The following is an 11,487-nucleotide window of genomic DNA, read 5'->3' as shown; positions in this document are numbered from 1 at the left end:
GTAGATATGAAAAATATTATTTTGAAAATTATAAATTAATCTGAATACATTACAAGAAATAAACATTCCATTCTAACTACACTAAGCATACTATTATAAAATGTAACAACAAAAAATATAAATTACAAAAAATGAATTTTTTTAGTACACGACATATTGCAAAAATCAATTTAATCGTTATTATGAACATTATGTGATGAAATGATCAATTTAAAGTTATCATATATAATATTAATTTTCTTAATATACTCTGCATGTATCAAGTTAAAAGATAATTATTACCTATAAAAATTAAATTAAACAAACAAATTTCATTAACACTATTGAATTTTAATGACATCTCTAATTGTCAGAAAAAAAATTACCTTTAAAACAGAGAAATTGACCAGGCGGAAATACCTAAATAATTCAGACCATCTTAATTATGGAAGGCGAGAGCATTAGATGGGCATCAGATGAGCATCAGACTCAAATAGGGGTGAAAACAGAGCGAATAGTGGTAAAATCATATTCATATATTTTTTTTTATTTTTCTATCCGGATATGGAGCGGATATCAGATATATCAGACGGATACAAATACAGATCTGGATCAGATCAAATATCTATGAAAATAATATTAAATAATGTTAAAATTCATAATATTTAGTTAATTATAATGGTTATTATAGGGGTGAAAACGGAGCGAATAGTGGTAAAATCATATCCGTATTTTTTTTTTTCATTTTTCTATCTAGATATGGAGCAGATATCAGATATATCAGACGGATACGAATACGGATCCGGATCAGATCAGATATTTATGAAAATAATATTAAATAATGTTAAAATTCATAATATTTAACTAACTATAATGGTGAATAACATAAATTTTTCATAGTATATATTAAAATATACGGTATATATCTATTATTTGGATACAGATATTGAAACGTAAAATCATATCAATATCCTTATCCACACGGATATTTGGATATCGGATATCCACATTTAAGTTTTCGAATACGGATCGGATATTATCCATACCATTTTCACCCCTAGGCTAAAATCATTCTGATGCTCGTTTGTAACTCTCAAATTTGCTATATGATTCGTGCATTTTGTTTTAAATATTTGTGTGCTCTGTTTTAATATTCATGCAGATTAAACGAGCACATATCAAGAAGTGAATCAGATAGCTCCGAGCAGATATCTGACTAATTTGAGTCTGATCATTTTTCTATATTTATGAACAAAATATCCTTATGGCCCATATTTTCCTTCCAACCCCTTCCGTCTCTCTCTCTCATTTACTCTCGTTTGTTGATTATCTCAAATCCTCTCTTTTTTTAGCAGTGAAGTTAAGATTGTTTTAAATATTTTTTTTCAATAGATCCATTTTAGTTGTTGCACTGTCATATTATTATTTGCATATATAATTAACTCTTCGAGTTGTTGCACATAGAGCTCTGTACCGTCAAAAAAAATCAAAACCATAATATAAAAAAATAGAATATAATCCATAACATTCTTTCTTTATATCTTATGATATTAGAAATGTTAACTGAAGCATCTCAAAATAATAAAAACATACAAAAAATAGAAAGATATTCTCCCCTGAGTAGAGTGGACATGAGCGTGACTTTAGTTCCGTATCATGTCTTGATCAAATCAATTTTTCACTGTGATTAAAATGCCGAGATGTGGTTACGACACGTGAATCACATCATGCTCAAATATATTGTGCTCAAACATAACTAGTTACGATTGTCAAGTTAATTTGATCATGCTTAACTATTTTCTTTTTCATGATTTAAATTAGTTTATTCAAGATTCATCATTTAATTAAAATTTAATGGTCTTAATTATACGTGTCGCGGCCAGATTTTTTGTATGACATGACGTATTAAATTTTCAAAAAATAATTACGACAAATAACTGATAAGCATGCCGACATAAAGGTGCGGTAACACGTTCCATTAACCAAGTAGAAGACAGACATGCTGACAAGCATGCCGTACCATAGTATACTTAAGAACGGTACGGTAATATGTCAGTGTGGTAACATGTTCCATTAACTTTTTTATTGTTAAAAAAAAACACAACCCACTTGAGAAGGAAGCAGGGAGCCTGGGACAACTCTTTGATAACTTTCATGGGTTGTGGTCTTGTGGATCCTTATAAAACTAAAGTGTGGTACGTAACATGTTTCATTAACAAGTAGAAGACAGACATGACATATATATAAAAATAAAGTGTGGTAACATGTTCCATTAACTTTTTTATCGTAAAAAAAAAAACACAACCCACTTAGAAGGAATTAGCAAGGACGTACAACTCATTTGATAACTTTCATGGGTTGTGGTCTTGTGGATCCTTATAAAACTAAAGTGTGGTAACATGTTCCATTAATTTTTCTGCAGTATGGTCAAAGGATGTCACTTTGGAAGAAATTTTGCTGCAGCTCGATCTGTCTGATCTATTCAGACCAGTTTTATCAAGGACTGCACGGCAACAACTATCGGATATGTGCGGGGTAGTCCAAGGCATAAGACGGATGTTAAGAAATGATGATCGGGATGATGCAATATGGACAGCTCAATCAGTGGGTATTTTCTCTGTCAAATCAGCCTACTTTGCACTGAAAAATGGTCCTAGGATCAAATCGATTCTTCCACTAATTTGGAAGCTCAAAGCCCCACCTCGTTTCAGAATCTTTGGATGGTTGGTTCTATTAAATAGGATCTTGACGACTGAAAATCTAAACAAAAGAGGTTTTAGTTTGGTGAGTATATGTTACTTGTGTCGTGCGAATATTGAAACAACAACTCACATCTTTAACGAGTGCATGGTTTCAAGGGAAGTTTATCAATTGGTGGAGACCAGGTTGTTGCCAAATCACCATGGCTTCTTGACTTCTGGAAATGATATCATAGCAAAATTGGTAAACAGGTCAATACCGAAAGAAGGCAGAGCATTGATTCTCATCTCGCAATTCGTCCTTTGGAGAGAACGGTGTGCTCGATTGTTCAGAGAGCAATATAAAACAGTCAACGATTTAGTTGAAGAAGTTAGATCTCAGTGACACTTTCTGCATAATGAAAAATGAAGATTGAAGATTGAAGAATTATATGCAAGAAGAAATTAACCTTTTCATTTGTTGTACTTTGTTATTTTTCGCTTTCTTTACTCTTTTTTCTTTTTTCTTGTTTGTTTTCTCTATTTTTGTTTTTTTCATCCATCTGTAAATCCACACTAGGGTTCCTTCTCAAAACCCTTTAAATGATTGTAACCAATTGCGGTTAATAAAATAGGAGTTTGACTCCTATTTCTTACTCAAAAAAAAAAATGTTCCATTAATTTTTTTATTGTAAAAAGAAAAACAAAAACAAAAAAAGCAACCCACTTGAGAAGGAAGCATGTGGCACCCATTTGATAACTTTCACGGGTTGCGGTCTTGTGATCCTTCCTCGCTTCAACTTGTTATTCTCGCTTCAACTTGTTATTCTTTATTATGAAGTAACTAAGATAATTTAAAACAAGTTAAAAGGATAACAGAAGAGAGAGATATGAAATGGAATTGTATTTTTTTGAATGATCTTTGATTACAACTATGCTTTATATATAGAGCCTTATTTAATTACTATTTTGTCACTAACAATCTCTTAATAACTCTAGCAATATTTCTAACATCCTCTTAACAACTTCACTAATTATAATAGAATACTAACTATCAAACGTAACTAATTCTATTATGGCCCCTCAAGCAAAATATGGTGCGGTAGCAATGTTGAGCTTGCTTCGAAAAAAAGAAGGTCAGTATCAATATCTCAATATATGTCATTCTTGAGATTCGAATCGTCATTCGGATCTCCTTGAAGGTAGAAGAGAAGAAATGAGCTCTTTGACTCAAGAATGCTTCCATATACTTAAGAGGCTTGCTTGAGTCCTCTTTGAAAAATAAAAACAAAACAAAAATATTGAATAGCTCATGATTTTGTGACAAGTACATGGTTTCAAGAGACTTTGTATCTCTCTTGTCTCATTCTTTTAGAAACATTTTGTAGATAGAGAAGAAGAAGAAGAAGACAAGATCACAAGAGATATGAAATTGAATTGTATTTCCTTGCATGATCTTTGATTACAACTATTCTCTATATATAAAATCTTATCTAATTACAATTCTGCCACTAACAATCTCTTAACAACTCTAACAATATTTCTAACATTCCCTTAACAACTTCACTAATTACAACAGAATACTAACTATCAAATGAAACTAATTACAAAAGACGGAGTACCATCATAAACGTGTTTTTTTTATTTGCGACGGAGCACAATTAAATAGTAGGGAGATCATGGGGTATTCAAAAGAAAACAGAGTAAACAAAAAAAATATTTTTAAAGCTACTAACTAAAAAAAAACATTATTTTTAGCATATATATATAGTTAAATGGTAGGGAGATCAGTAGGCTTAAACATATTCCCAATCAAATATGTTACAAGATATATTACTAATCGTTTACTCATCACCAATAAGAATATATATATATATAGAGATGGGCTATGGTGCATTGTCATGCATGAACCCCCTTATGCATTGCACTATAATCACGGATTTAAAGTCCAAACGACCGATCCGAACCGTTAGATGTTTAATCCATATTGAAATGTACTTGGAGACCAAATTTTATATTTTTTGAAATTTTTTTACTATTTATTAAGCATTTTTGAAAATTGCTGTTTTGCTGTGAACAGTAAAATACAGTAAAATTTTCTGGACCATCAGATCAGCGACTTTCAAAATTGCTTAATAAATAGTAAAAAAATTCCAAAAAATGTAAAATTTGGTCCCCAAGCACATATTAATATGAAGAATAAGATGAACGGTTCGGATTGGTCATTTGGACTTTAAATCCATAATTTATAGTGCAATGCATAAGAGGGTTCATGCATTGCAATGCACCATAGCCCATCTCTCTCTCTCTCTCTCTCTCTCTATATATATATATATATATAGAGAGAGAGAGAGAGAGAGTACGGCTAACGCGCTTCCTCTAGCATATGGGCCGAAATGCTTTCGGTGGAAATTTGAAATTTCAAAATCCAAAAAGTCGATCTGAACCGTTCATCTTCTTCTCCATATTAATATCTGCTTGGAGACCAAATTTTACATTTTTCTGAAATTTTTTACTATTTATTAAGCCACTTTGAAAATCGCTGATCCAATGGTTTTACTGTTTTGTTAAGCCACCGTTGGATCAGCGATTTTCAAAGTGGCTTAATAAATAGTAAAAAATTTCAGAAAAATGTAAAATTTGGTCTCCAAGCAGATATTAATATGGAGAAGGAGATGAACGGTTCAGATCGACTTTTTAGATTTTGAAATTTCAAATTTCCACCGGAAGTATTTCGGCCCATATGCTAGAGGAAGCGCGTTAGCCGTACTCTCTCTCTCTCTCTCTATATATATATATATATATATTCTTTCAAAAAATAAAAGATCCATCAATTGTGACGAGCGCTCTTGTTCTATAAAAAATATTTTTAAAATATATAATCAGCACAGAAGAACACAAATAATTTATGTATTTCGTTTTTGAGATGCAATTTATATATTATTAGTTTCTATTTTTCCTCAGGGCATGAACGAAAACCTTTCAAAGAATCCATTTGCTTGTTCTCGTAATTAAGCTTGGAAAAGACGTACATAGAAGTTCACCTTTGCATGATTTACAGGAGGGCCTTCTAGTTTTTCAAGAGAGAGAATTGCGTGGTCATCCATTAAATTTGAAAGCTATTAACTTGACAATTTGACATTAGTATCACCTAAACAACAATTTAAAATTAATTACATCTAGATTACATTTATTAAAGAGCTGAATTCTTTCTCTTTACAAAATAATAAAAAAAAACTACTGAAATGCATCTCTATGAAAAAAAGTTTGAGATAATCAACAAACGGAAGTGAATGGAAGAGATGGAGAGGAAGCGGGGTGGAAAGAAAATATGAAGTCGACAAGAGCATTTTATCAAAAAAATTGATGTTTTAGGTAGATTCTCAAAGCCTTTATCATTTTTAATTAATGTATAATGGATGTGATGTGATAAATTAAAGAAATTGTTTACTATTTTTTTAGATTTATTGAATATCGCTGTGTTTGAGACAAATCTGGACCATAAAAAACAGCTATATTCAATAAATCTAAAAAAATAGTAAAATTTTTTCAAAAAATATAAAATTTGGTCTCCAAGCACATATTAATATGGAGAATAAGATGAACGGTTCGGATCGACCGTTATGATTTTGAAAAGTCAAATATTGAGCCGTAGCACGGGAGGCCTCTATGCAACCCATAGCATATTAGCCAAGTCCTATATATATATATATATAGAGGAAGGATCCGATCACACCATTTTTTGGTGACATCGAATTACATTCTTCATTTTCAAAGTTTACAAAGTTCAAACAGTCGATCCAAACCGTTCAACTTGTTGGATATGTTAAAATGTGCTTGCAAGTCAAATTTTACATTTTTTTTGAATTTTTTTACTATTTATTAAGTATTTAACAAAATTGCTATATTCAGACCGTTGAATTTTTGTACCATCTTAATAAATAGTAAAAACAAATTCAGAAAAATACAAAATTTGATCTGCAAGCATATTTTAACATATTCAACAAGTTGAATGATTTGAATCAACTGTTTAAATTTTGTAAACATATAGTGTAATCTGGTGTTACCAAAAAAAGAATATAATCGAATCCCTCCTCATATATACAAGGAAAATATTTAACAAATTTAAGAAGGCATCTTGAGAGAGGGCCTGCAGAAAGTTCAACTAAAAGTTCCGTTTTATAAATTTTATATCAGCATCTTCATGACCTAAGCACTTACAATAATCTCTTAGGCATAATTAAATTATACACCTAAGAGACCAAACTTTTAGCTGCCATCTCTTCTACATAAATCGCTCCACTTATTTAAGGTTTCGTGCTTCTTGCTTGCCCTCTACTTCATACCCTCTGTAAGCCGGAAAAGGAGTCTGTCCGATCACCGTTGGACTCAAATTTGAGTTCGATGAGTTCCTTCCGTGTCCAACCTTTTTTATAAGGTTAGTGTGCCTTGATTCAATATTGTGTGTGTGTGTGTCCGCTTCAATATCCGTGCAGATCTGAAAACGGATATTAAAGCGGATCAAATGGAATATAAACCTATACGCCCATCGGACACAACCCTTTTGCCTGTGTAAGCTGCCTACGCAAACATATTGTTCTAATTCTAACAAATGGAACATTTTACAAATTTGCTCTTTTTGAGATTTTTAAACGGGGCAGGTTAATATAATTTTTTTTCTCAATTTTTTGAGAAAAAAATATTTTAGCAAGCGGTATTTAAAATAATTTATTTCTTCTTTCTTTTCGATTTTTTACTTAATTTTTCTGTTTTTATATTGGACGATGACAATGAAGAATAATCATCATATAAAGGTTCGCTCGTCGTACATAATGGCAATTGCACTTGATGATACTTTATTTCCGAGTCTCCCCTTTCTCTCTTTCATTTTTTTACTTTTTTTTAATTTATCCTGTTTTAACCATTTAATTATTTGTTTTTATTGGATGGAGGTCAGTGAGCAAAGAGCTCACCAACATTTGCATTAATAAGGAATAATTTATGTACATCACCAGTCTCACCTATTGTGTTAATTTTTATCCATAATTACAACATTACTATATTTAATATAAAAGCCCTATCAGAGACCAAAATTCTCTAGCAAAGTCTCCACAACCCCTGCATCTAGTCCAATCACAGGTAAGTGTTTCATGAATGTATCTGTGAGATTTCTGGCACTGGTTTTTTATAAGATTTATTAAAAAAAATCAGCACTAAATACCTGACACCGGTTTTTTTGGTAAAAAAGCCAGTGGTAACAAAAAGAAAACTTTTTTTTATTTTTGGCGCTTGATTGAACCACTGGTATTCATCAGAACCGGTGCAGTTTGAACGGAATGGTTTTCAAAACTGGCCGATTCTGTGTTGAATCAGTCGAGTCGGACTAGAAGTCTAGAATCAGCCGGACGCGATCCCTTTTTTAACCGATTTGTACAGCTGGGCGATTTTTGCGTTCAAACTCGGTAAAATCGGATCTAAATCGGATAACTCGGACGAGTTTTGTAAGGAATAATGATGAAATCGGTGTAAATTGCTGATTTTTGCATCGATCCATTATTTTGGGGCGGACGGAATGCTTGAGAAAAGACCCAAGGTAACATTGTTAATTATTATTATTCTAGCAAGGCTCAAACAGAAGTTGGAGGATATTTTATAATTTGAAGTTTTTTAGTAGAGCATTGCTTGTTTTATTAAGAGTAACGAAATATTATTGTTAGAAGAGTAACAAAATTAAGTGTAAAGAAAATGAAAATAGTATTGCTTGTTTTATTTCTTAAATTCCTGGAAACTTTTGAGTATACCAGTACCACCACTTTATTTATCATGTATGTTCCCTTTTATTTTTGAGAAAATTTCCGGTGTATCCATTCAAACTTTCAAAATAGCTAATTTCTCCATGAATACATCATACTAGCCAATATTCCTATACAAAATTAATTTTCTTTCTTATATCTCCATTTATTTATTTCATCATTTATTTAATTATTTTAAAAAGTGTATTGACAAATATGCCCTCATCTCTTCCAAATAAACAATGAGGACATTTTTGGTGAGATTCTGATTTGTTGTGGTAGAAAAAAGCAAGTAAAAAATATATTTAGTAACGACTCAAAGCCTAAAATGGCGAAACCTTCATTTTCTCGATGGCAGTGAAATTTTGAATGGTGGGGGCATGGTGCATCCTCTCAGTGGGACTAGAGGTGATGAGAAGTGTATGGATTTAAATATTTTGTTGAATTCGGTGGAATTCTTTTGGAACATAGCTTCGAGGAAGTGCATCATTAAATTGATTAAATTTGCGATGATGATCCAGATTAAATGTGTAAAAGCAAATTTAGTCCATGATCAGTGAAATAAACAAATTTGGGTAATATGAACGATTTCATATTTAATCATTAATCTCGATCGGTGAGATTTTCCTGGAAGTTGATTTTTCTAAAGTATTATTAACTACCTTAGAAATTTTAATCAATGTTAGACATTTCAATTTAATCACTGTTAGAAATTAATCAACTTTAAAAGTTTAAATCACTCTTAAACTTTAATGGACACCTCCATTTCAATAAAGAATAAATTGGTCAATACACTTTTTAAAATAATTAAATAAATTGATAATATAAATGAAAGGGATATAAGAAAGAAAGTTAATTTTGTATGGAGATGTTGGCTATTATAATATATTCATGGAAAAATTAGCTATTTTGAATGTTTGAATGGTCATACCGGAAATTTTCCCATTATTTTTAATCAGTGTTGTCGCAAGATTAATAATGATTTCCTAGTTGGCTTTTCGTTTGAAAAGAATAACTAACCGTTGCTATATGTAATTGGTACAGAGATGCATCTAGGGGTGCAAATGGATCGGATACGGATTGGATAGTGGTAAAACTATATCCGTATCCGTTTTTATTTTTCGGATACGGATACGGATTGGATATTAGATGGATACGGATACGGATCGGATATTAGATGGATACGGATACGGATCGGATATTAGATGGATACAGATACGGATCGGATATTAACCGGATACGGATACAGATATCCGCTTTTTATAATAGTGAATGACATAATTTTTTTCAAAATACATATTAAATTATATAATATATATCTACTATTCGGATACGGATAATTAAAATTCAAAACCATATCCGTATCCGTATCCGCACGGATATTTGGATATCGGATATCCGTATTAAATTTTCGGATACGGAGTCGGATACGGTCAGGTAATATCCAACCCGTTTGCACCCTAGATGCATCCCTTCATCTCTAAAAATTAAATCTCAATCATTGATTTAAAAATGAACAGAAATCTTCTTTTATTTAAGAAAATTTAAAATGATAAAATGGTAATTATTAAAACAGTATATTATGCTCAAGCAATCAGGCTTTGAACAGTCAAAATATTAATTGTAAATTGTAATATTTTTAGACCAAATTATGGCAGGTGTATGTCTCTAGCGAATTCAGATAAGATGAGGTACCTGACCATGTTATGTTAGATCTGGTCAATTTAACTTAAGGGCGTATTCGGCAGACGGACGGAAATAGGAATAGAAATGAGATTGCAAAATTTTTGAATTAAATTTTACTGTTTACGTGGGAAAAAAAAATTCATCAATTTTTTTTTACCACATGAACAGTAAAATCCGAACACGCCCTAAGTTTACACTAATCTAAAAACAAATATTTTTATATTTCAAATAGATTTTAGCTCAGCTAGAGCCTAGAAATAATATATTTACTGTGGTCGTAACCATCCGATATCCAATTCGTAGTGTTAGCCATTTAAAATCTAATCTGTATCCACATCTGACATTATCTGTATTTGTATACGAATTGATCACTATCCATCCATGCATATCCGATCCGTTTAGACTCCTATGATCAATCTGTATCCACATCCAAAACTATTTGTATCTGGATACAGTTTGATCACTATCCATCCGTATTCGATCCATTTAGAATCCTGTGATCAATCTCATAAAATCTTGTTCAAGACTACGTGCATAAAATAATGTATATTTCCGATCGTATCTTGCATAATTTTTCGTGTATGGTCCGCATAGCTAACTGCGGTTGGACTTGATTGGTGTGGTTCTCTATTTTTTTTTTTCTTTTCTGACGAGCATTGGTACTCAATCGGTTATATACGAGTACAAACTTTGAAATTTACCCGACCCAGCAGCTATATAAACTGACTGGTGTATATAAATATATAGGCGGGTCTGGACTCTGGATGACACTAATGGTACCAGTACCAGTACCAGTACCAGTTCAGCTCTCCGGTCATTGTTTACCTCTTGACCAAAGACATACACATAACGTCTGTAGTTTTGTACTGAGTAGGTCCATTTAGAAATGGAGAAACTGCTAACCAGGACAAGATTTCTACCCAACCGATACCAGCTTTTCCCCATGCAAAAAGCAACTTGGGCTTCCCAGCATTTATGACCTCAATGACCGTGTCACTGTGAAACAAGGCCCATTAATAGCACTGTATAGGCATGAGCTGAGCAATAATGCGGGCACTAATGCAAATGCGTAAGACGAGGAGGCTAGGAGCCTACCAATGCCAATATTCCATCGTAAATTTTAAACCAGCAATGCTTTTAATCGAAAAGCAATATTTAATTTTTTCACCCACAACTAACTTTTAATTCCCAAAACAATATCACCCCTTTCCAAAAAAAACTCTCGTACGTCCCCTCTTGTTCCTTATTCCCATGCAACCTTTCGCCTCCCCTCTTCTGCTATAAAATCCCTCTCAACTCTGCACCACTTTACAGTAACAATACCAACAAGGAAAAAACAAATAACTAAAAAA

Source organism: Carex rostrata, chromosome 30, assembly GCF_964058835.1.
Source record: "Carex rostrata chromosome 30, lpCarRost1.2, whole genome shotgun sequence".
In the NCBI taxonomy this organism is placed as follows: domain Eukaryota; kingdom Viridiplantae; phylum Streptophyta; class Magnoliopsida; order Poales; family Cyperaceae; genus Carex; species Carex rostrata.
This window is presented reverse-complemented; position numbering follows the sequence as displayed.